General features: G+C 39.6%; 1 long non-coding RNA gene across 2 annotated transcripts; it reads right to left on the bottom strand.

The window, feature by feature from the left end:
- Nucleotides 1-629: 629 nt before the first annotated feature.
- LOC107325916 (uncharacterized) lies at nt 630-2,078 on the bottom strand. 2 transcript variants are annotated; one of them, XR_001559776.3, is made up of 3 exons: nt 1,995-2,078; nt 1,124-1,268; nt 630-983 (listed from the first exon to the last, which is right to left on the bottom strand). It is a non-coding gene; the product is annotated as an uncharacterized LOC107325916 (long non-coding RNA). The 2 variants fall into 2 exon arrangements; XR_001559777.3 differs by having other exon boundaries at nt 1,124-1,229.
- Nucleotides 2,079-26,659: the final 24,581 nt, after the last annotated feature.

Below are 26,659 nucleotides of genomic sequence, written 5' to 3'. Positions count from 1 at the left end.
TGAAACTAAAACACACAAAGAAAAAGAGGAGACTAAAGGAGTCAGCAATTGCCTAATCTTCCTGTTAAAACTTACAGATAAATTTTTGCATTGCCTTGTAGTAATGAATCTAAACTGATGTCCATACATTAAAGTTCCATGGAAATTTTGACCAGATGGGAAGGAGCTCTAAACATATCATTCAGTTGAGCCTATTTGTGTTCCTTAACTTAAATAGAGGAAACATTACACATTAGGCAAAAAAATTGAAATCCAGTCTTTCTCATTCACTCTTACTGTTTTTCCAGTCGTATAGGTCAGATTTCAGTTCACCTGGGCAATGAACCATTGCATTTTACTTCATTTCTAGCTCTACTATTACTGAAACAGATTTAGTCTATCTCCAGACCATACCACTCAGAATGCTCTATCCCTGAACTTGTAGGAATTATTCCTCTTGAAAATACAGGACAAATGAGGAGTTTGCATGATGAAGACGCAACTGGACACTTCAGATATATTTTCCTACTTTTTCCTGTTTTTCTGTAAGATTCCAGCCAACTCTTATGTTCTATGTGGTGCCAGCCATACCTCAGCATGCTTAATTTAAGGAGTTAAAGAGAAACTGACCTGTTAAGCTCAGATGCCAATTGTTCCAGAAAAGAAGAGTGGGAAATTGAATTTAATGACTGAAGGCTGTTGTGGGTTTTAGGCATGGAGAATGAGACACATGACACCAGGCCCACTCAATAGGACATTGGAGAGTTTGTTGCAGGTCTCTCCCTGCATTGCTGCCTGTTTCAAGCCAGTTAAAGGGGAAAATCCTTTCTTGCCACAACTGAGTCCTGTGTCACCGTGCCATCCAGCTGCTCCAGGGCCAAGTGTCTTAACCACGTGCATCTCTTCTTCTGCTTCTGTTCAGCGCCTTCCCACATTCTTCCACTTTTCACTTCCAACTTCCACAGCATTGTTTACTGCACAGCGAATGCCAAATAGGATTAAACCTGATAAAGAGAAGCAGATGCATTACATCTGGCAGAAAGCAAAAGATCAGCGTTTGGCACAAGGGTTGATTGTTTGTGACAAGGCTTTGGAATGTAATTAATTTTGAAAAGCCATGCCAATGGATGCCATTCATACTCACCAGATGTGCCAGAGAGGGAGATGCCAATTTTTTTTCCAAGAGGATGGCTTGATGCCTGCTGACTCTTATTTGTGCAGCTCCATGGGTGTCGAATAATATGATGTCTCTTTGGATAGCAAAGAACAGGCTATTCTCTACAGACATGCTGCATATGCAGTGACAAAAGGGGCTTTATTCTTGATGTTGATGTAGTTATTCTGAGTGAATGTGTTGATTTATTTATTTATCTGACCCTCTATCTATGTACTTTAAACCTTTACCTACAATTAAATTTTGTGCAGAACCAGCATTAGTCTGAAGTCACAAGCAGACAAACACACAGTCAGACACAGACTAGAGAACCTGCACAGCTACATAGCTACATAAATAATTGCTCATGCAGAATGGGAAATGAGATAAAACGCAATTTCCTCATAATGTGGCCTTTTTTTTTTTCTTTTTTTTTTTTCTTCTCGCTGGGAAACTTCTCCAGATGCACATCTTGCTTCTGGCAAAGGAGAAAGTGTGATTTTTTTTCCTTTCCATTCCCAGCAAACTTTGCTACAGAACAGACGGAATAATACAGGGCACAATCTGCAATAAGATGCAGCTGTTAGTGTTTCATTTTACTGGGATTTAAAGATTCTGTAAAGCTGATAGCAGAGGTGACAGGCTTTTAATGGGGCAGGTAGTTTACTCTTGCCAACTGGTGGCTGCTCTTAACATAAAGCACATATTCTGTGCTTGACTGTGGATGTCTGTGGTTGTACACTGGGGAAACCACAGGGTAAGATAAAGCACAATGAAAAAAAAAAATAAAAGGGTCCAGGAAACTCTTTCCTCCATAGTGTGAAGAAGTTATTTACAAATTAACTCGGTGCTACTACATTACCATAATTTTTATAGCATAGCTGATGCTTCCGGTCTGCCAAACCTCTGTGTTCTGCCTTAGGCTCCTGCTCAGCAACTGTGAGCTTCCTCCAGAAGGAAGTTTGTCATGAGTGGAATAATAACATCATAGAGTCATAGAACCATAGAATCACAGAATCATAGAATGGCCTGGGATGAAAAGGACCACAATGATCATCTGGTTTCAACTCCCCTGCTATGTGCAGGGTTGCCAACCACCAGTTCAGGCTGCCCAGAGCTACATCCAGCCTGGCCTTGAAGGTCTCCAGGGATGGGGCATCCACAGCCTCCTTGGGCAATCTGTTCCAGTGTGTCACCACCCTCTGAGTGAAAAATGTCCTTCTAACATCTAACCTAAACCTCCCCTGTCTTAATTAAGAACCATTCCCCCCTGTTCCATCACTGTTTACCAGTATAAGGTCAGGTTGGATGGGGTCCTGGGCAACCTGATCTAGTAAAGGTGTATGTTTGGTGGCCCTGCTAGGCAGGGGGGTTGGAACTACATGATCCTTGAGGTCCCTTCCAACCCGGGTAATTCTGTGATTCTGTGATTCTGTGATTCTGTTTATATTCAAATACTGGAAGGTCACAATGAGGTCTCCCTGGAGCCTTCTCTTCTCCAAGCTAAACTAGCCCAGTTCCTTCAACCATTTTTCATAGGAGAGGTGCCCCAACTGATCATCTTAGTGGCCCTCCTCTGGACCCATTCCAAAAGTTCCACATCCTTACTGTGCTGTGAGCTCCAGGCCTGGATGCAGTACTCCAGATGGGGCCTCACAAGAGGCAGATGAGAGAAGGGGCAGGAAAGCAAGCTGCCTTCCATCATCAAAAGTAAGCAAAATGAGCTAAGGATTTTTGTACCTTTGAGATACAAAATAGGAGGCCAGCCCTTTAATGCCTTTGTATTTGTATATCATGCTGTTTTGGTAATTAAAGATATTTTCTTTCCTTAAGCACTTTTTTATTCAGCAGAACTGATTGTACCGGTGTGATTTTTCTCCCAGTCTCCCATTAGACCTGTATTGGCTTCCTCCAGTCTCTGCAAATCCTGCTTCAGCCTCCAGCAAAAACTTGGCATCTCTGCGTTCTACTAGATGTGTTTTCCCCAGACTAATTTTCAGAGAGGCTTTATCAATTTTAATTAAAATGTTGCCATCTTGTTCGGTGCTTGGTGCTTGGAGTACGTATAGGCAGCAAAACATAGCACATCCATTGCAATGTGGAAGTATGAAGAGAAATCTAATGCCTTGTCATGGTGGTGTTAATAAAGCAAATGTCCGAACTTTCATTCCTTTAAGGCATTTTTTATGTATATTTTTATTTGATATGATTATTGTTTATTTAAGATCTCTTCTCTAGAAATTTTGTTGAAGGAAAGAATCTAGTGGAAATAAATTGTACCTACTCAAAGAAAGCAAACATAATTCAACAACAACTACAACAAAAAAATGTACAAAAAACAAACAAACAAACAAACAAAAACAATGCTTTCTTTGTCACTTTCAGTTGACAAAGATCTTCAGTTATGATGCTGTTGATACTGTGAGAACTTAAACTTCTAGAGAAGCTTAGAGCAGCAGCTGATGATGGAGAAGAGAGCAACATGAACAGGACTGTGGTAGAAAACACGACATGTCAGAAAAGACTGATGAATATGGGTATGTCACATGAAGTAGTAAGAAAGACTCATGACAATATGAAAACACAAATAAAAACAGTTGGAAACTACACAGAAGTAAGTCACTTTCCATGTTTACTGAGGATAGGAAGGTTAGTCTTGTTTTCAGTAGTAGTGAGAAGTTATTGCTCAGACACTGGGAAAATGTTTTCAGCTGTTAGGTCATGAATCCTGAGGATACTGGATCTCCATCACTGAAGGATGTTATGAAGTGGTTGTACAGATAGTTGCCATGAATATTCAGAAACAATTTTACTTATTTAAAAACCTTCCAAAATGTTTTTCAGCCCAGTTTTTCACTGGATCTCCTTTCCTTCCTACCCGTATAAGAACAAAAAGATGATGTTGTTGGGTGGTTGTTTGAATGATACATCTCCCTAGCTCCTAGCCCTCTGCAGTTTAGAGTTTATTAGAGATAGGGAAAGTACCCAGAATTTTGCAACCAGTGTCTTGCCATCATGTGTTAAAAACAATCTGCCATGTTCGGCAGAAAATAATGCAATAAGGAAAATGAATGTACTGAAATAACTAAGTAAATTTTCCCATAAGATTACTTAAAGCTATATCCTTAATTTATTTTCTCAGTAAAGCAACATGTGTTTGAAATATGTTTGCATTCCATAGTACTTTTTGTGAACCAGCTGAGACCTAACAAATTGACAACAAAGGAATGAAAATGCTGAAAAGATCTTGGAAAATGGCACACAATATTTACACATACAAATACACAATGACTCACCAGATAATGCATTTTGGAAGTCAGGGCTTAGATCCCTCCATTTCAAGCCTTTAAATATTGGTTTGCAAAGAGGTCCATCTCAAGAACTCTTTTTAATGATAGAAGCAGCAGTCATTGAAATGCCAAAGAAAATATGAGGATTTGATCCAGTTGCCCACACATAAAAATGTAATGTTTTATTTTGTGTCTGCAGTCTGGTTGGCCTCCAGCTGTCTCACCAGGAGGGTGAAGAGTTCCCATTGTTTCTGTATCATATTAGTGAGTTCTATAAATATGTTAAGTTGAACTCTCCAAGGTATCTCATGTGTGGGTAGCTGAATTAAACCCAGAGCAAATGTCTCTCCTATGCTCATGCCTCATAATCTTATTAACCCTGTTATCATGAGGATGTCTGTTAGCCCCAAGAAATTCCAAACATAGCTGTTTTCATCAAGCCAGAAAAACTAATTCACTATAAACAAACAAATAAACACCAAAAACAAACAGAAAACTCACACCAAAAACAAACAAACAAAAAGCTCACTAATGGCTAATGTTCTAGTATTCACAAGGATCTGAACTGACCCAAACAATCTGAATCTGTTCCTCATGTAGGAAAATTAAACTGGTGACTTTGGTGACACTAGTTGTTAGCCTCATATTGCCATTCCCTGGTCAAAAGAAGTTGAAGCAGAAACTCTGTTGTGTAGGTGCTTCTGTTACCTTGAATTTCTTGTAGTGCAAAGACTGATGAGTGCTGTTAGAGATCCCTGTGCCTGAACTCTCAATTACGTTGAACACTGGCAGTGGTAAGATGTGCATTGAGGTGATATGAATACAGGCCATAATTTGTAGTTGTGGGAGACCTGAGAATTCAACAGCTTCTTTCATCTCAGTTCCCATTTAGGCCATGGGCCATACTATCTCTCTGCAGGTAACTACTTTTCCATTAAAGAATCATTGAAAGTATTAAGGAAAGCAATTTCCATGTGCAGTATTTCTTCATTGCAAGAACAGAAAGGAGAATGAAAAAAACCAAAAAAAAAACCAAAAACAAACCCACAAAAAACAACAATAAAAAAACCACACAAAACAATCTTCACCTTCCAGCTAATCTTTACAATGCCATTTTAGTATTTTATAGTGTATAAACAACACCTTGATGTTATTGCTCTGCCAGAAGGTTGATTACGACAGAAAGCAATAATAGGCCACACATGTGCCAAAGTCCAACTGCTACTTCAGGCTTGTTTTTTATAGAAGGACACATTTTCACATTCTTCTTTATTGACTCCCCCTACACCCCTCCCTCCATGTGCTGTTAAAAAAATGCCAACATAAAACTGGCTAAAAATAAAGCCAGTTGGGGCATATTTTGTTTGTTATTGTAGGATAAATAAAGCTGTCTAAAGAAAGTATGCTATTAACCATGAATCATGGAGAAAGCAAGGCTCTCACTTGACTAGTGTTGGAAGGTATAAAGCATTCTTTAAAAACAACTCTAACCTTATTTTAGGAACTATATATATAGGATTTTATTTCCAGGTACTTCCAGAAAAATAATAAATGCAGTAAAAAAGAAAATTGATGTTAGAAGCTGGACCTAGGTATTTTGGGAAAAAAAAAAAAAAATCTCAAGTTTTTATAGACTGTTTTCTGTGTCTCCATTTGTCTCCTTTTGTCACTCCTGACTGTTGCTTTCTTTTTTCCCATTAATAATATAACCCCACTGCTGGAACTTGAGCCACCCAGTCCAAATCAAATGAACAAGTAAGAAGCAACAGTTCACATACAAGTAATTGTGAAAAGGGATGAAGAGGGAAACATAGATACAGGAATTCAAATATGAAAATTACATTACAGTTAATATCCCTATCCCTACATGTAATTGACCTCAAAGGAGTTGGTTTTGTGATGCTGAGCATTAATGAAATCATAGGAACAGAGACTGAAAAACTCTCATAGAGATTCTTGATAAGATATAATAATATATAAATATAGTTGCCTTGCTTTTCAGGCCTACCCAGATTTGGGAACTGCTTCACTGCTTTCAAAAATGTGAGCAATTAAACCATGCAAGCACATTTTTCTTAGCATTCCCAGCAGGTAAATAATTCAGAGGGAGCTGTAGAGTCTTATGAGGTGGAGTTCAACATCAGATTTAGTAAAATAAATTCAGATTACTTAAATTTATGTGCTAAGTAAGTGCCTTAGCAATAAGAGTTGATAGATACCTAACAAATAATGTCTGTTGGGCTTAGAAAATGTGTTAGATGATGCTGGACTGCAATGCAAAGACAGTGGTCTCTTGTTTGTAGTGTCTGGTCAATTGTCCAGTGGGCTACACAGATTTCTAGGTGTCATCTCAATTGGTCATGCAGGCAGGTATCCTGTGCCATTTCAAGTGCTCTTGAATATCTTGCATGATCTCCAACATGAACTCCAGGAAGGAATAGACATATGAACAGAATCTGATACATTTACCTATCTCTGTCGGAAACCTACATAGCTAGCTATATCACACAGTACTAGAAACCCATGGTTAATGAACTGAATAGAGCCACCTGTGACTAATTGGAATGACGCAGACCTTAGAGGTGTGTATGATTACAAGTAAATACCAAAATTTGGTTTACTGGTTCTGAACTCGATTCACTCAGTTTTTCCCTCATCCAGGGTTTTTCCGAGGCACCTGAGCAGCGGCTCACGTGGAGGGGGTGTTCCCAGGCTACACATGGAGGGGGCGTTGCCAGGGTAACGGCTCTCCACCCATGTCCTCTGCTTTAAAAAGCTTCGAGGAGGGCAGAGGCTAGCCCCTGCCCAGCCAGAGGTGGTAGAGGTAGAGGTAGAGGTAGAGGTAGAGGTAGAGGTAGAGGTAGAGGTAGAGGTAGAGGTAGAGGTAGAGGTAGAGGTAGAGGTAGAGGTAGAGGTAGAGATAGAGGTAGAGGCAGAGGCAGAGGCAGAGGAGGAGTAGCATAGTCACTGTGAAGGGAGCGGTAAGTGTGGGTGCACCTGTCAACGATCTGGTACAGGGTCGTGGGCAGAGCCACCACTATCAGGATCCAGGCAGAGCTGCTTGTCACAACTTGGAAAAGCTTTTTGGATTGTGCTAGTCCTAGTGGGTCTTCTGGGTTGCCATGGCTCCCTCCCAGAGGAAGATGACTACCAGGAAAGATGTGGAGACCCAGACAGAGATCCCTAGCACACGTAGGAGGAAGGCTGCTGCCAGGATGAATGTGGAGACCCAGACTGAGGTCCCCAAGCAGCACGCTAGCGTGCAAGTCGAAGGCTTCAGTGAGTGTCAGAGTCTAGCTGTTGAAGTGCCAGTTGATGGAAGCCATGCCTCTGTCAGGTGTGACCAGATAAATGATTTGCTCAGTATGGTGGTCTGCCTGAAGGAAGAGGTGGAGAGGTTGAGGTCCATTAAGGACTGTGAAATTGAAACTGACTGGTGGTGCCAGGCCCTATCGGCCTCGGGATCCAGGCACGCAGCTGAGGCTCCCCAAGGAGCATGCCGCCCCCAGTCGCCTTGTGAACAGGCGATAGAAAGGAGTGTGCAGACGAACTGTGCTTCTGCTGCACTGAGCCCTCAGTCCTCCCCTACCCCTACCAATACAAATGTAGAGCTAGGGGGTGTGGGACTGTCGGCAGAGCCTCTGTCCTGCAGTTGCCAATCAGACCAAAGTAGTCTGAGAGAGTTGTCAAAGTAGTCTGAGAGGTGGAAACAGGTACCGGCTCAGCGAAGTGGGCGTCCCCCCCCACGACCATGCTTTGCTCCCCAGGTGCCTTTGCAAAATAGGTTTGGGGCCCTGGAACCCGAGGGAGAGGTGAATGTGGATGTGGAGGCAGCCCCACCTGTGAGGGTGCCTTGGGGGAAGCGGTCTCACCCGCATCTCAAAACTTCCTCCACGTAGAAGGATAGAAGGGTAGTTGTCGTAGGTGACTCCCTTCTGCGAGGAATGGAAGGCCCTATATGCTGGCCTGACCCTACCCGCAGGGAGGTGTGCTCCCTGCCCAGGGCACGGGTCAGGGACATTGCTGGGAGACTTCCCAGTCTGATCTGCCCTTCTGACTACTATCCCCTGCTGATAGTTCAGGCTGGCAGTGAAGAAGTTAGTAAAAAAAGCCTGAAGGCTATCAAAGATGATTTCAGGGGATTGGGGTGGGTAATTGAAGGGACAGGTGTGCAAGTGGTTATTGCATCTGTACCTTCAGTGGCAGGGAGGGATACTGAGTTGGGCCTAAAAACCCACCTCTTAAACAAATGGTTGAAGAGTTGGTGCAGACATAGGAGACTTGGTTTTTTTGATCATGGGGCAATTTATTCGGCTCCTGGCATGACAGCTGCAGATGGAGGCAGCCTGTCTCAAAGGGGTAAGAGGGTTCTAGCTGAGAAACTGTCAGGACTTATTGACAGGTGTTTAAACTAGGTAGGATGGGGGAAGGGGACAAAATGAGGGCTGCTGGGTCTGAGGCAGCAGTTCAAGACTTAAAGCAGAGCTCACTGGGTGCAGACAGTAGAGTTAAAAGGCACAGAGAGGGGTGGGGAGATGCTGCCTCTCTCAAGTGCCTGTATACTAACGCACAAAGCATGGGGAATAAACAGGAAGAACTGGAGTTCTGCGTGCGGTCGCATGGCCATGATCTCATTTGCAATCACAGAGACATGGTGGGACAGCTCGCATGACTGGAATGTTGTCATGGAGGGCTATGTGCTTTTTAGGAAAGATCGGCTGGCAAGGCGGGGTGGTGGAGTTGCTCTTTATGTGAGAGAGCAGCTAGAATGTATTTAACTCCATCTGGGGAAGAGTGATGTAGAAGTCGAGAGCTTGTGGGTGGGAATCAAGGGCCAGGCTGGCAAAGGGGACACTGTTGTGGGTGTGTATTACAGGCCTCCTGATCAGGAGGAGGAAGTTGATGAGGCCTTCCATAAGCAACTGGAAGTAGCGGTACGCTCCCAGGCACTGGTACTTATGGGGGATTTCAGTTATCCAGATATTTGCTGGACAACCAACATGGCCAGGCATGCATGGTCCAGACAATTCTTGCAGTGCATTGAAGATAACTTCCTGATGCAGGTGGTCGAGGAACCGACGTGGGGTGTTTCTGGACCTTATTCTCACCAATAAGGAAGGACTTGTTAAGGAAGTAAAAGTCGGGGGCAGCTTGGGATGTAGCAACCGTGAGATGGTGGAGTTCCTGAGTGGAAGAAGCAAAGCAGAAAGTAGAATTGCTACCCTGGACTTTAGGAGAGCCAACTTTGATCTCCTTTGGGACCTACTTGGGGCTATCCCATGGGCCAGGGTGCTAGAAGGTAAGGGGACCTGTGAGAGTTGGTTAGCGTTTAAACGGCTTTTCTTCCAAGCTCAGGATTGGTGCGTCCCTGTGACTAAAAAATCGGGAAAAGGTGCAAGGAGACCTGCGTGGATGAGTAAGGAGCTCATGTGCAAGCTCCGCGGAAAGAAGAAAGTACATGTTATGTGGAAAAAGGGTCTGACCACTTGGGAACAATATAAGAATGTAGTCAGGGACTGCAGAGATGCGACCAGGAAGGCCAAAGCCCACCTGGAGTTGAATCTAGCTAAGGAGATAAAGGATAATAAAAAAGGCTTTTAAAAATACATTAACAGCAAAAGGAAGGCTAGGGAGAATGTGGGCCCCATACTAAGTGAGGGGGACGTTCTGGTAACGGGGGATGCTGAGAAGGTGGAAATACTTAATGCCTTCTTCACTTCTGTCTTTAGTGAAAGGGCTCTCCCTCAGGAATCCCAGACCCTGGAGGTTGATGAGAGAGTCTGGGGAATGGGAGATTTCCCTTTAGTCAGGGAAGAGGTGGTCCATGAGTGCCTAGGAAACATTAAGGTCCATAAATCCATGGGACCTGATGGGGTTCATCCACGGGTGCTGAGAGAGCTGGCGGAGGTCATTGCTGAGCCGCTCTCTGTAATCTATCAGAGTTCTTGGAGAACTGGGGAGGCACCTGAAGACTGGAGGATGGCCAATGTCACTCCAGTCTTCAAAAAGGGCAAGAAGGAAGACCCGGGTAATTATAGGCCAGTCAGTCTCACCTGTCCCGGGGAAGGTGATGGAACAGCTTGTGCTGGATGCCATCTCCAGACAACTGGGAGATAAGGAGGTTATCAGGAGTACCCAGCATGGATTCACCAAGGGCAGGTCATGCTCGACCAAGCTGGTGGCCTTTTATGAAGATGTCACTAGCTGGGTGGACAGGGGGAGGGCAGTAGATGTAGTCTACCTTGATTTCAGTAAGGCTTTTGATTCTGTCCCCCATGACATCCTTATAACAAAGCTGAGGTAGTATGGGATAGATGAGTGGACAGTGAAGTGGATTTGGCTGACTGGCAGAGTGCAGAGGGTGTTGGTGGTGCGGTGTCTGGCTGGAGGCCTGTAACTAGCGGCATTTCCCAGGGGTCTGTACTGGGTCTGGTCTTGTTCAACATCTTCATCTACAACCTTGATGAGGGGATAGTGACCACCCTCAGCAAGTTTGCTGATGACACGAAGTTGGGAGGATTGGCTGACACGCCTGAAGGCTGTGCTGCCATTCAGCGAGACCTGGACAGGCTGGAGAGCTGGGCAGTAAGAAGCCAGATGAGGTTTAACAAAAGCAAGTGTAGAGTCTTGCACCTGGGTAGAAATAATGCACCAGTACAGGCTGGGGGAAGACCTGCTGGAGAGGAGCTCTGCTGAGAGAGGGACCTGGGTGTCCTGATGGACGACAGATTGACCATGAGCCAGCAGTGTGTCCTTGTAGCCAAAAAAGCCAATGGCATACTGGGGTGTATTAAAAAGAGCGTGTCCAGCAGGCTGAGGGAGGTGATCCTCCCCCTCTACTCTGCCCTGGTGAGGCCTCATCTGGAATATTGTGTCCAGTTCTGGGCTCCCCAGTACAAAAAATGGGCACAAAAAAGCACAGAAATAAAATATTTTAAAAAGCACAGAAAAAATAATATATATATCAGGACAATTACCAGTCATAGACCATTCTGACAAGAAGTCAAGATGAAACTTTAAAGAATTTTTCATTTTCTTCTTTTCCACATAATGTTTGTGTTTTTTTTCCATCTTAGGGTGACAGGGAGTATTAAGCCTCAATGTGCATCTGTATCTCTTCAGATCAAGGTCAGAGTCCCAAAGGGAGCTTGAAATAATGCTCAATATTTACAACAGTATGAGAACATTCAGAAGAAAAGCTCCTGAGACAACAAAGACAAGGAGAACCTTGTTGGAAATAATTTTAAGAAGAATTATAATTGTTATCTCATTAAATAAAACTATAATCCACAATTTTACTCTTGCAGAAACATAGGGAGGAATAATTTTTTCTTGCAGTTAAGGTACTTTATTCAAAAGCTCCCATGCTGTTTCAGTGATTCTTAACTATCTTTGATTTGAGTACTTAGAAAGATCCTTTTATTCATGTTTTAGCAAGTACATTTTTGTTGAAAAGGTTATTGCTGTTTAAATATATTGCTCAAATTTTCTTGACAGGCATCCCGAAATACACGTGCGTGATTAGAGAGATGAAGATGTAGTGAAAATGTTGTGCTTCTAAAGCATTCATAGTTACACTAAAACACAGTAATCATATTCTTAAAGGAAGATATACAGATAGTATAATAAAATGTACAATATAATAATGAGAGTATAGAAGTAAATATATAGATTTTTTTTTTCACACAGTGGGTGGTGATGCACTGGAACAGATTGCCTAAAGAGGTTGTGGATGCCCCATCCCTGAAGACGTTCAAGGCCAGGCTGGATGTGGCTCTGATCAGCCTGGTCTGGTGGTTGATGACCCTGCCCATGGCAGGGAGGTTGAAGCATAATGATCATTGTGGTCCTTTTCAACCCAGGCCATTCTATGACTCCATGATTCTACAAAATATTGAGTATGTCTTCATTCAGTTTAAAGTCTTCAGAAATGCTATAGCAGGCTTTGGGGAATAACCTCCCTGCACCAACATCTCACTTTATTTTCATTGATCAGTTGTTTTCATTTTATTATACTCAAGACTTTCCTGATTTTTATTTTATTTTTTTTTTTTCCTTTTAGAGGTAGAATTTCTAAGCCTGTTGATTTATATGGCAGTGTGCACATATAAGGCCAGTACAAAATATGAAGAAATAGAAATCTTCATGCATTTTGGATGTGGATTTTTCTTCTTGCAAATTTGTACAGTTTTGTTTAGTATCACAGAAAAAAAACAACAAGATTGTGTTTGCTTGTTTCTTTGTATTTAGAAACTCCAGGAAGGCAATTTTGAGAGAAATTTAGCAAAACTCATGTTTGTGTTTGGCTGTGGAATGCTAAAACAGAACCTGCAATCACCTTAAAACTAAACAGAAATAAAATAAAAAGCTAAGTATAATTGTGGATTTTTGAATACCTGTGTCTGTTGATAACTTTGTGCGTTATGGAATGGCAAAAGATTTTCAGATGAGAACAGCTTTTTGAATGATCAAAGGGTTAGTTCATGCTGACTGCTGTGGCTGTTTGTCTTAGACACCATTGGTATTGTAATTTACTCCTTGCCTAAATTCTATTGTCTGGGTTTTAGAAATGCAAGTCTGAGCCAGTCCTGCCAGTCTCTAAGTAAACTGAGCAAAATTGGCACACCCAGGTGGTGACTCATTCTTCACCTTATATGATGCAATGAATTTCTTTCTGAACATGCCTGCTTTCCTACACTGAAGGTAACAGGGAATCCACTTGCTGAATCCAAACACCGAATTTTGTAACAGACTGAGTGATAGAAGACAAGTTTTGCCTGTCATATCTGAGTTCAAGAGAGTGCTGAACAGCACAGGCTGCCTCCTGCTCACCCCTGCCAAAGCCTTGCTGTCTGTACAGCTAATAGAGGGAAGCAATCTTATTGTCTGGGCTGACGTCTCTGATAGGATTTTAATGTCCTTGCTCCTCAGCATTATTTTTTCCAAGTTTTATGTGGTTCCAGTGAAATTTTTATGAGGAATCTAATTTGCCTGAAATTCTCAATTTTTCCCATGTGGGAAGTAGAAGGAAAATGTGCTGTTCTTATTAATTTTCAAAAAATATATATTTATATATGTGTATATGTATATATATGTACAGCACATTCTCTACGGCTGCATTGAAATCAAAGTAGAGTAAAAGGTTAATTTGTAAATTGGCTTAACATTTGCAATGAACCTACCTGAAGGGCAATAGTTGTTAGGTTGTCTCTCTTGTTGCATGGCAGCAACTCCTGAGACACATAACTGCAGTGCTTTAGTGGAGCCTCACAACACAAAGTGAGATTTATACTCTATTTAGCTGCCAAGCCCACTGTGAAGCAAGGCAAAAGTTAGAAAAACTACACCCGTTATCAGATATTGTGTAAAGAGTTCACTCAGGTCTGCTCATGTCACACAGAAACAAAAGGGATTAGTTTGATATTTCCAAAGCCACTTCCATGAAGTAATCGTTCTAACTTAATATGGTCTTTATTAAAGAGACAACACTGCCATAGCCTGCCATTTCACATGCAATGTTCGGAAAATACTGCTGATTTATAATGTTAAAAATAATCTGTATTCACTGGCAGCCACAAAAGGATTTATGGCTTCTGAAAAATTACAGTTGCATCATAGGTGTAGACAACATTCAAATCCTTATAAATCTATTTATTGTCATACACCTGTGACTGCACAAAGATTCTGAACCTACCAGCATCCCCAACCACCATAAGTATCATCATGTGGGCCCTACCCAATAAACAAACCTTCTCTCCCCCCTAGGAGCAAACTGTGTATTTTACTGCATGTTCCGGTTAATTTTCTAGGAAAAATTCAAGATAAAGAGTGAAAATATTAGAAATAATTGCTTAGGAAGTAGCTGATATTTTCCCTATGTGAGAAGAGTTATTCTGAAAGGATAATTGTTTTTGTGCATTCAAGAGTATGTGTGATTTCAGCTTGTAAATCAATTGAGTACTTGTAAGGCACTGAGCTGAAAGTGTGAAATGAAATGAAATTAAAACGGTTAAAGAAAATTTCAGTAGGGAAGTGGAAAATAATGTATTTCATGTAAAGTATTTGCATACAAAAGATAAATATCTGTTGGTCCTAGGTGTCATAAAATGAGGAATACCAAGACCAGATTACCTTCTGTTATGATGATCGTGATCTGTGTTACATAAAGACTGGATCCTGCTCTCATGACTTAGTGCTTGGATTTCTCTAAGTGTTTTGTTTATCGCGTTCCTCTCCATGTGATGCCAAATCATTGTTAGGAGCATGCTGGTTATTTTGTCCAGTGATGAGTAAATCAAATTGAAATCAAGAAATCAAATTTAGTGGAAACACTAGGATTCTGACTGGGGAGGAACTCTTTTCAGAAATGCAAGAAAGAAACAAATAAATGAACAACCCTAGTCCTTTGCTGTTATTTTTTATATAATTTGAAAAATTCAGTCAATGCAGTCAGATCTGGATAGACAGATATGCTGGATATGCTACCTTTTACTGTCTCTTCTCCCTTTCCTTTTCTTCAAGCCCCAACAAGCTTTATATTCCAGGCAGAAATTGTATGATTAAATCCACATTCAGAACAAGTATTTCTTCATTCTGGGGAGAGAATATGATTAAAAGAACTTTTCTTTGAGGAAAGCATTTCAAACAGAATAGTAAGCTTGTAGTGTTACCAACACAAGCAGAATATATTGTGGGGCTATCAGGTAACTCACAAAACTGCCATCAAGAAAGAAACCAACATGACAATGAAAGGTTATGAAAGTTTATTTATGAGGATATATTCTTCTATTTATTTATTTGTTTGTTTATAAATTATTTTATATAAGATATTATTACTCTCTTTCAGTGCCAGAATCATTGAATCATGGAATCATTAAGGCTTGAAAGACCACTAAATTCATCTAGTCCCGTTACCTACCAATCATCGCTGAATCGCTAAACCATGTCACTCAATTGACTCCTACCCTTTTCTTGATAGCCTCTAGGGATGGCAACTGTAGCATTTCCCTGGACAGCCTCTGTTTCTATAACTCACTAATCTTCCTGAGATTAAATTTTTCCTGCTGTTTCACCTGAACCTCCCCTGGTGCTATTTAAGGCCATTACCTTGTAAATTTGAGGCAACTATTCCATCCTCACCTGTTCACTTCCATCATCAGTGCAGAGAAATCTCTCAGACTCGTGTGGTAAAATGACTGTGGTAAAATTTCTGAACATATTTGTTTTTCTCTTTGGCAACAAAGGTTAACCAACATATAATGAGCCCTAACATCTAAATGGTTAGCAATGTAGCAGGTGAATCACAGAATCACAGAATCATAGAATCACAAGGTTGGAAAGGACCTACAAGATCACTAGTCCAACTGTCCCCCTTTTTCATACCTACAGAAAACCACTAAACTATATCTCCTAGCTCCTTATCCAGGATCTATTCCTAAATGCTTAAACTGACTTAAACAAATTTGAGATTTTGATTAATTCCAGTGTCAACGCACTTAAAACTGTTTATTTTCCTGATCTCTGGTTGTGTTACTCACCACATGACTGTATATATGTTAATAGAAAGCAAGTAATTGAATGCTATGTGTGAATTAGTGCTGGAACATTCTTACAACAGTCTTTAGGATGGGTGCCAAAGTTTTTGGTTGCTTTTCCACCAAGAAGCAGATGCATACCAGTGTTGAGATTCCTGAATGAATAGTAGACTGAAACTCATTCAGATAGACAGAACTCTTACACAGAGATTCATAACATTCCTGATTTTGGGCAACCTAAAGAAAAGCAAAAAACAACAGGAACAAAAAAAAGCATAAAAAAAACTCCCTCAAGTACAAACAAGCAAAACTTGTGTTCTGATATTGTTTCAATGAGAATTTGTTATTTCACAGAGAAGTCTGTGTTAATACATATGCTTCAGAACTGAGCATTTTAGATTTCTGTCTTTCTATGATATATATTTCCAGCTGCAATTTAGAACAAATGTCTTATCAACAAAATTACATCAGAGTTTTGGCCAAAATACCTACTTGAGGAGATAGTTAACAGATCCCTCAGGAATATAGGGCAGAGAACAGTTCTGCAGTGGCAAATGTAGGGGCAGGGTTGTTTAACAGATACCTACAATCTGTTATTCTCTGGGGAAGAAATAATATACACAGGTTTGGATAACTATGAAGAATTTTCAGAGCAGTAACTAATGTCGTTGTTGACCATTCACCGAAAATAATGAATTTAGTTGAGCAGAGCTATATCAGCTTTCATCTTTTCATCCTCCACTGCTCTTTCTTTTTCACTGAACAGCAATCCTTAGGGCAACCTCCTCTAAACTACAGTCTCTCTCTCTCTCTCTCTCTCTCTCTCTTTTTTTTTTTTTTTTAAAGAAAAAGAAAACGATAAAGAATTCAGGAATGGAGTGACTTTTATTCAAGAGTCTAAGTAGTCTATGACTCTCTTTTCTATAGAAGGGGACAATTGAGGGTGTTTTCAAGTCCAGAGGAAAACCATCAGTGACATATTCTCTTTGGCTGGACTCAGTGGAATATGTGGAGGCATTTCTAGGACCAAATTCTGACAGTCTTTATCAAATTTTATTTACTTATTTATTGAGGGGGGGGGGGTGGGGGTGGGGGTGGGGGTGGGGAGTGGGGTGGGAAGTTATGTCTTGATTTTAAACCCATATTTAATACATATTAAAAAAAGCTACTGACTTTTGGAAGCACTGAGTCAGGACCAGGATAAAATGTTTCTTAATTTAGATCTCCATTTTTCATGGAAAGTTATTTTATAGCCAGTTATGTAAGCAGATTAAAACGCTGAATATTATAGTTGTTGGGTATCACAGTGACTGTTTACTCTGGGTAATTTTCAGATTTCTTAAATAATTTCTGGTTTTGCTCTCCAGAATTGCAGAGATAATTTTTTCTTCTAATTACTAGGCATTATATGCAAATATTGTTGGTTTTAAATAGCATTTTTTCCCCTTGATATGATAAATAAAGCTCAATAAATTCAGATGTATTGTGTTTTACAGATACATAGGCAATCCAATGCATTTCCACAGGAGATATTATAGTTGAATCTCCCCAGAGGATTAACAAACATTGGTTTGACCTGTAATGTGCATGTAGTTAAAAAGGTCATGTCTAAACAGCACAGTGGAGAATACTGAAACTTGTGTGTTAGCATCCACTAGACTTAGGAGTCTACGTACTATAGCATAGAACAATAATGAAATATGTACTTATTCCATAAAGTAGCACAGATTTGTTATATTCTCAAAAGTGTGGCTCAGGAGCCAAACTGATGTCAATGGATTACATGGGTCTACATTTTATGTGTGTCTGTAGTTGTGTTTATGGAATGCATATACTTCAGACTGTACAAGAGAATCTTAATTGTGATTTTCCATCACTTACTGTAATTTCAGTTTTTATTATCAATTACATGTGGTAGGAGCAAAGCAAAGAGCATAAAAAGTCTTTAACAGTGATCTGTTAGAATACCTGGAGGAAGCAAACATTTCTATTATACAAATCACAAATCACCATGATGAAAGAATGAGCATTCAATCAATGTCATTTTCAGATCACATGAACCTCCATTTAAAATTTATCTTTATTGAAACTTTCAGTGCACATTAACTAATGAACACCCAATTTGTACTCATTCTTAATAATTACTCTTTTTCAACATTGTACTGTACAGGTATATTTTTTACTTGAATTATAAATAAAGTTCAGATGTCTCTGAAAGTTAAATCAACACACCTACTAGTGAGAGAAGAAACCAAGAAGGTTAGTTGAGCTAACATTTATAAATTTAATATGCTTGAAGTTCAGCAAGATTAATTCAATTCTATAATGCTAAACAAGTAGGTTTCCTTTGAAGATTTATGCATGCATATAGCCCACTATATTCTTATGCACACAGGTCCTTACAGAGACACTGTGTACGGATCCACATCATGATGGCAGTCTGTTTATGACACTTCTCCTCAATAACTTACATTTAGACTTCTTACAGTTTATTGAATTGCAGTCAAGACTCCCATTAGGTTTGCAACTATTTATGGAATTTGGCCCAGAGATTTGAGTCAGTACCATGTAAGTGACATAGTTCATTTCCCTGAGTTCTCCTAAGTGAACTAAACTTCTAAACAAGCAAACAATTAAATAAATAAAAGGAAGCTCTCTTGATCAGTGATCAGAGACTTGGGCTGCAATTTAAGCTGTTCTCTTGAAAGAACCTCAGTTGATTCAAGAGGAGGCATTCACTGATGGTTGACAGGGTCATCTAGCCTTTCATCTGGCCTTTGATTTCATCTGTTTTAGGGTCAAGTATGAAGACTGTTTCAGAAATACATGAAATGAATATTTCTTTGAATAACTAAGAAGACTGAATAAATCCCAGGAGAACTGTAAAAAGAGGAAAGCTCCTAAGTGTATATCTCATATTTAATTGTCAGTCTTCTGTTAATTCTGCTAATTCTGTTTGTTGTTGTTTGTTTGTTTGTTTTCCAATGCTGCCTAAAATTTAACCCTTTGTTTATATGCAGTCTTCTGCATAGTTGTCCTACAGCCCTCAGCATTCATGGCAGGATTGTTAGGCACCAAAACACAAATAATTGGTGGAATCTGTAAATTTTTAGAGAAATAAATTACACAGGAAGTAGGAATGTAGGGAAAGAAGTTGGTTAGTGAATCTCTGCTGTAAGAATATAAATGTTTGCATAGGGAGATGAACAAGTTATAGTTAAAATTGAAGTGACTTAATAGATTTGGGAGATTTGATTGATTATCAAGGGAAAATTTAAGGAGTTTAATGAACTTAGCTTTTGCTTTCTCATATTCTACACTAAGAAGATATAGATCACATCCAAAGCATATTCATTTCCCCTGAATCCCTTGACAAGAGGGATTCAGAGTGACCAATTTAGCTACAAACAGATACAGTCAACACATTTAAAGTTAGTTGAAGTGAATATTTATTTCTACAAATGTTTTAAAGCAATATCATTCACTGCCTCAGCAATGTTAACCTTTATGACTTCCACTATTATCCTCAAACAGATTCCATATTTCAGATTATTTTCTTCCCAAGTTTTCTGTCTAAAGTATTTGCTAGGTAATAGCATTTGGTACACTAGCACAAGTTACTACTGTTGAACCACTACCTAATTTCAGACGGCTGTGTTAGAGAGACTAGCTAGCCTACCACATGTAGTTATCCAAAATAATAATAATAATAATAATTTTTCTATTGAACTAAAGAAGAAAATTTTAGCCTGAAGTCTAAAGTCAGATTCAGCATTTAATTCTAAGGAATAGAAGAGTTAAAACTCTGGCCTTTGAAGGTGACTGGGCTACAGGTAAGTCTGCACAGGAACCCAAATCATTGTTTGTCCACAGACCAGTAGCAACTATTATTACTGTATGGTTTTGATGTGAGTTATATGTTTTGGGGAAAATCAGTGCATCTCCTCTGGCAAGCAGAGGTATGTGATGGTGAGTTTAAAGGGTGAGTAAGCTCAACAACTTAATATTTCAGGAAAAGAAATAAATAAAAATAGAAGCACAGAATCAAAACCTAAAAATATTCATATTTAAAAACAACAACAACAACAACAACAAACGCACACACACACACAAAACAAAACACAAAAAACACCACCAACAACAAAAAAATAGAACAGGTGGAATTTGTAGTGCCCAAACTAGAAAATTCTAATGCCCATTCTGGTACAAGGTAAACTCAGTCACTTGAGTTCAACTTAAAGCATTGAAATTTTGTTCAAAAAAGGGATCTATTAACATATTTGCATAGGTACACATCCATTTCACATAAACCTCATGCCTGTGGAGGAATCCCAGTAAAGAAACCATCCTAGAGGTCATATTTATTACTTTTAGCAGTTGGAAATGTGGGATGTCATTGCTCCCCTTCCCTGGTTTAGATGTTTGCAGTTTCCTTGCTTCCTGGTCCTGGTTATGTTATGTTTAGTGAGGAACAACTTTCCTTATATGATCCACCTTTTGAATTTCAGGTATTGTCTGTATCAAATAGTTTCCAATTTTTAAGTCTCACAGCTCTGCACCTGTAGTATTGATTTTATTTTTCCAGACCCCAGATAGATATACAGTGAGTAAGAGACTGTTGCAGAGTTTGGCTGAAGGGAGGCAAAAGGATACCAGAACAAAAACAAGGAATTATCCAGCCTGATTTAAAGTTGAGCCCCTCAGGCTATTGCTTACTAACTCTGCACTGCAAAAGAACACAGCAATTCCCTTGTTCATCCTGGAAACTGGTTTTATATTCTCATAACAAACTACTTTTCCAACAATCCAAACACTCTCCTACTGGGAAACATTATCACCTGAAACAAATTTTGTTCCATGCCTGTGAGTCAAACCTTCAAAGCTTTTCATAGGTGACCTTTTAATGGGGTGAAAAAAAAAGCTGACAGAGTAAGCAAGAAAGTACTCAGCTTCCAGATGAACAATACACAAAAGGCATATAAAAGAGGCAGTAACTAAAGACAAAACTAACAAACACAGAACAACTCATTCCAGACAGTAAGGGTTGTTTTTCGCCATCGTCTACACAAGATACATCAATTGACTTGAATATCCTTCAACTATTGTAAATGCTCTTCATTCCAAACAAATTTGCTACAATCATCTAATTTTCAGTGACTATCAGTGGTAGTTCTCCACAATTTGTGTGCCTGGGAGGGCTCACTCCACTACTGGAATAAATAATATAGTACACATCCTAATGCTTCAACATTTGCAGTGGCAAAAGTAGCCCATCTCTCTCATCTATTCTCATTGCCTAGCCTAAAGACACCTAACAGCTATACCTATAGCTGTTATATATACCTATATACCTATATATACCTATCATGTATTTTGAAGAAGTTTCCATAGGATTTTTTTTTTTTTAGTTTTTGAATGTTAGGTTTCTGGTAGAGGACTGCCTTTTTTCCCTACCCTAAAACTAATTCAAACCTCCAAGCTGTCTCTTTCTTCAATTCCAAAAACTGAGAACTTCAGAAAGTTTATTGAATAAATGGCACCTCGGCTAGACTAAGGAATATTATCATATTTTTTCCCATTACCTATCCTCGATTGAGCATTAAAGGCTGACAAGGAGAAAAGAGCTGAGACTAAATAAGAGGAAGAAAATCTGTACTGTGAGGGTGGTTAGGCACAGGAACAATCTGCCCAGAGAAGCTGTGGATGTCCCATCTCTAAAAGTGTTCAGGAATGTTCAGGGCTTTGGGCAACCTAAGGTGCCCAGTCTTCTGGGAAGTGTTCTTGTCCATGACAGGGGTGGTGGAAGTAGATTGTGTTTATGGTCCTGTCCAATCAAAATCATTCTGTGATTCTCTGTTTCTCTTCCTAAAATGTACGGTTCTTCAGTGGCTAGAAAATGGATCAGAAGTTGTTGGCGCACTGTGCTGATTCTTTAGCTATCAGTACCTAGATTTTCACAGATGGGCTGTAAATATAAACATGAAAATAAATATGAACGTAGAATCAGAATAGTTTGGATTGGACTGGACCTTTAAGGCCATCCAGTTCCAACTCTCCTGCAATACACGTCTCACTAGACGGTGACACTCAAAGATCCATTCTGGGTGGTCTTGAATGCTTCTGGGGTGGAGGCATTCACAACCTCACTGAGCAACCTGTTCTGTTGTTTCATCACCCAAACAGTAAAAAATTTCTTTCTAATATCCACTCTAAATCGACCCTCTTCCTGTTTAAAGCTATGTACCCTGGTCTTGTTACTCCATGCTCTTATAAAAAGTCCCTCCTGATCTTCCCTGCAGGACTCTCTTCAGACACTGGAAGGCTGCTGTAAGGTCTTCTTGGAGCCTTCTTTTCTGCAGGCTGAAGAGCCCCAGCTCTCTTGGCCTGTCCTTATAAGAGCTTCTGAATTGTCATCTGTGACAATGAATTATTTGTTCATTATTTAAATTTCTGAAGTGAACATGAAGGTTTTGCTCATCTCCAGTGAAAATTCATAGCTAATGCTGATGACTATTTTGAAAAATGGTGTTTAGTAGATGAAAATTTGATTTATCAACTAATGCTATCATGATTTTTGTATGTGTTTCAGTTTTCATGGAAATAAATAGAAGCATTACTTCTGAAACAACCTATGTATGTAATGGGGCAGTTTTCCTACAGTCATTCCTAATTTTAGCTTCTTCTGGCAGCCAAGAAGGTGAACAGAAAGTTGTAGCTCATGGGGTTCAGTGTAGTCCATACACAGTGACTAGTGTGTTGTAAATTCATGTGCTAATCTAACTTACCCATGTAGACAAGCTGTGAAAGCAAAACTTACTAGGAAAGTATATGTGCATATGGCCGCATTGAACTGAGGCCAAACTGGCTGCTTAGCTCTTCGGAAAACAGAGCACTTACAGTACGTTAAAGCAGAGCACACCAAAACACTGTATGCATTATGGCAGTTCCCCAGTTAACACTACAGCTACCTAGGCCTAACAGCAGGAGACACTAAGAAATAACACAGTGACTAAATCTAAATCACACATTTTGTCATTTGGGACCTCACAGCAGTGAAAGAGGAAGTGGCCAGTTTTGATTGTGATCCAAAACAGGTTTCTGTACTTTTTCACCCAAGAAATGCAATTATAGAATGAAATCAGCCAAAGAAAAATAATTTTATCTGTGCTATGTTTCAGCTTCCTTAACGTCACCCCATGATAGAGGTGCTGGAGGTCCTTTGTGTGAGTTATTCAGTTACTTCACTCCTAAGACACAGAAGCTGTCATATCTAAACAATCTGTGGTCTTCACATGAACCTTGACTTCAGGTTTCCTCTGTGAAAGAAAGCTTATCACATACATCCATACTGAAATAGAGTTCATACCATTCTCTGGGAAAAATAATTATGATGCTTCCTCAGCATGGGTTTTCAGGAGCTCTTGAACCTACATATTTCTGCATCAAGCAGTTTTCTAAAATTTTCAGGAACTGAATCTCTTCCATAGCAGTTTTTCTTACTGTGAAAAGATAAGTTTATGCACTACTAATTTATGGGATAAAAGTATGTCTTGCAGATACACACTTACCTTTTATTGGTTTTGCTTCACAGTTACTCTTAGATACCCTGAAAATGCTGAAAGGGGAGGCAATTTCATTCATGTATAATGTAAAACATTCTTAGAATGACAATGTCACAAGGTATTTTTATTTATTTTTGCCCAGATGCATGAGGAAAAAGATCATATTTGCCTAAAGATCACAAGTTCCTGTACTTTTCTGTGCCTTACCTCTAGCGATGACCATGTTCTCAAGTGTCCTCAACTCTTCAAAAAGAAAATGGACCACTTGCACTAGACCAGACTTTTTTTTCCCATTAGACTAACAAATATTCTCTTGGCTTTGCCGTGTAAAACTCAGTGCAGTAACTTGGGTCAGTAAAGTAAACATAGGAGAATGCAAAAATGACCACTCTGACCTTGCTCAAGTAACTCTTGGAAAATAGTCTTACTTTCTGCCTCTTTGCTATTTTTCTTTAACACTTCTCACTGTCAGTGCAAAATTTAAGCTAAAGAAATTCATAAATCATCACTGGTACTGAAGTGAGTAGGCTTGATAGCACATATCGGTGGTTTTGGTTGAATGGATCTAAAACTACCTACAGTCCCTGTACTGTTGCACAGTCTGAGTCAATGAAATTGTTTTTATTTTCACTCGTCGGGTTATGTATGTTTTCTAACATTTCTGAATGATTTCTGAATGTTAGGTCCAAGATTACAACAGTTCAATGGTCCTCTTGAAGCGTATGTTCACTCTTCACATTGTAATCACCAAAATACCTTTATCTGCATTACTGAAAACTACTCATGTCTATACCATGCTTTGCTTAGACAGTGAATTTTTACTTATTGCTTTACTGCAACTAGAACATATTTACATATGCTTTGCATCAGTAGAGCATTGCTTTTCATCTTTTAGTTATACAAACACCATTGTCAAAAGCATTCTGAGAAATGCAGGTAGGGGTGCTATGATATTGTGTCCATGCCAAACATCATCATCTGGAAATCTTATTCCTCCAGTAGAACACACACACACACACACAAAACAAACAAACAAACAAACAAACAAAAAGCACACGGAGAACTTACATCCAAGGCAGCAACATATAGAATGAGCAATATTGCTAACATGAATATAAAAAAGTGTTTTTTTTTTTTTTTTTTCCCATTGAGACTACAGAGAAATAAAATGTAAGTTGTCTTGTGTCTTTGTTAATCTGGAAAGTGGTGGCAGGAGATAAGAGTGAAGGAAATGAGCATTTCCCCTCATTGACAAAGTTTTGGTTCAGCATTGATGTTTACAGAGCTTGTAGACAGGGAAACAATTTCTATGGATTTAGAAGATATCAGCTGAAATCTTGGCTCATCTGAAATCATGGCATATTTTGCTAACAACTAAAGAGACAGAATTTTCCACATCCTTGATATCATTGACTACTATTTCTCCTTGATTGGCTTCAAAATTCCTGTGGATGACTTGTAAATGACCAGACATCTTGGAAACTAGTTAAAACCCAGCAATGTCAAGTTGCACATGTGAAAACTGAACAGTGTAAGATGGTGAGAGTTACTATATAGTTTTTTCTTCATTTAATGTGCTTGGCTAATAAGTGCTGTATGTTCCATTATTAAAGGCTTTTCCTTCATCCCATATTAAATGTAAAAGCTTTGAGACTGTTCTCACACAGCCAATTAAAATGAAATTGTCTCTAAAATGAGCTGATGAGCTCAGCTGAGGTTATAGTCCCAAGGTGTCTTTTGTCCATATCACAGTTCTTCAATTTCATAGTAACGGCTATTCTTATTAACAGCTCCCATATCTAGCTGCAGAGTGATTCATACCAGCTTCATAAAGGTTAACAGAGCAGGGAGTGGAGGAAGAAGGGGAATTAAATAGTTTCAAGGCACTGGGATTGCTCATACAAACAGGTTCTGTCTTGAGAAAAATTACTGGCATTGACAAACTCCTCCATCCTGAATGTAGTTCATAGATACTAACCTATAACTTTAGTGGAGATGGATGTTTTTGGTCACTGATGTTTGTTATCTTCAGTCTCACTCTTTGCTGACTTTAATTTGTTAGTATAAGTGGGTGCTCAGAGTGGGAGTCTGGGTCCTATAGTGCCTGGGATGTTCAGAAGTCAGGATGCAGCTCCCTTGAAACACAGCAGTGGATGGATGAAAACTAACGTCAACTACTCAGAATGAAATATTACATTTTTCTTGTAATTTCCCAGAACCTATTGTCCCATGGAGCTTTTTAATATTTTAACTCTTTATTCATTTCACGATGAAAACACATGTGAGAATACAGTGATTCTGGTCTTCCTTCTGTTACTGCATTTGTGAGCCAAATACACCTCACAGACATTTCTCATAAAACTGAAGGAATTTATATTGACTCCAGTGGACTTTCTCCAGATTTCTGACGTAAATGAAAGCAAGTTTGGGCTGGGAATCTGACAAGTCTGTCAGCAATTAAAAATACTTAACTTGTGAAAAGACACAGATCACTATCAGTCATGACTGACATTGTTTACTTTTGACATGAAAGATCTCTCACTAGGGATAGCCAAAGACAGCAAAACAAATCTTGTATTTGCTTGCCAGCCACTAATGTTGACGCAATTCTTTTCCTTCACTATCCAGGCAGTGACAAGTCATCTACAGATCCTGTGACCTATCACTTCACCTCTGTGTTATCACACCAACTGCCCCAGTGAGCTCAGGATTAAACATTTCTCAGAGCTCACAAATTATTTCATCTTTCACAGGGATTGAGACGTCTATTACTCCAGACTTGCTCTTAGTGAGTAAACGAGGCCAGCCCTCAGGAGCCTTGCTCTTGCAGTTCTTTCTGTCTTACCCTCACCTTGACAATAAGGTACCTCCTCCTCTGCTCCAGTGCTTGTTTTATGGCAGCTGGATTGATTTGCTTATTCAACCCTGGAGTAGCAATGGAAATGTTTTAAATATTTTCTAGGCAGTAGCTTTTACATTCCAGGACTCCAAGACAACCCTTAATTGTGTGACGGTCCTTCTGTACAACACTGTAGATGAACTTGAGTCACAGGCAACAGGATTCAGAAATTCTTGTTATGAGGAATTTCTGAGTTTTAATGCCATGAAGAATCAAGTGAAATACAATGCAAACATTCAGTT

The sequence above is a fragment of the Coturnix japonica genome, chromosome Z (assembly GCF_054131305.1).
Source record: "Coturnix japonica strain WE chromosome Z, WE-NBRP24, whole genome shotgun sequence".
NCBI lineage: Eukaryota > Metazoa > Chordata > Aves > Galliformes > Phasianidae > Coturnix > Coturnix japonica.
This window is presented reverse-complemented; position numbering and strand designations above follow the sequence as displayed.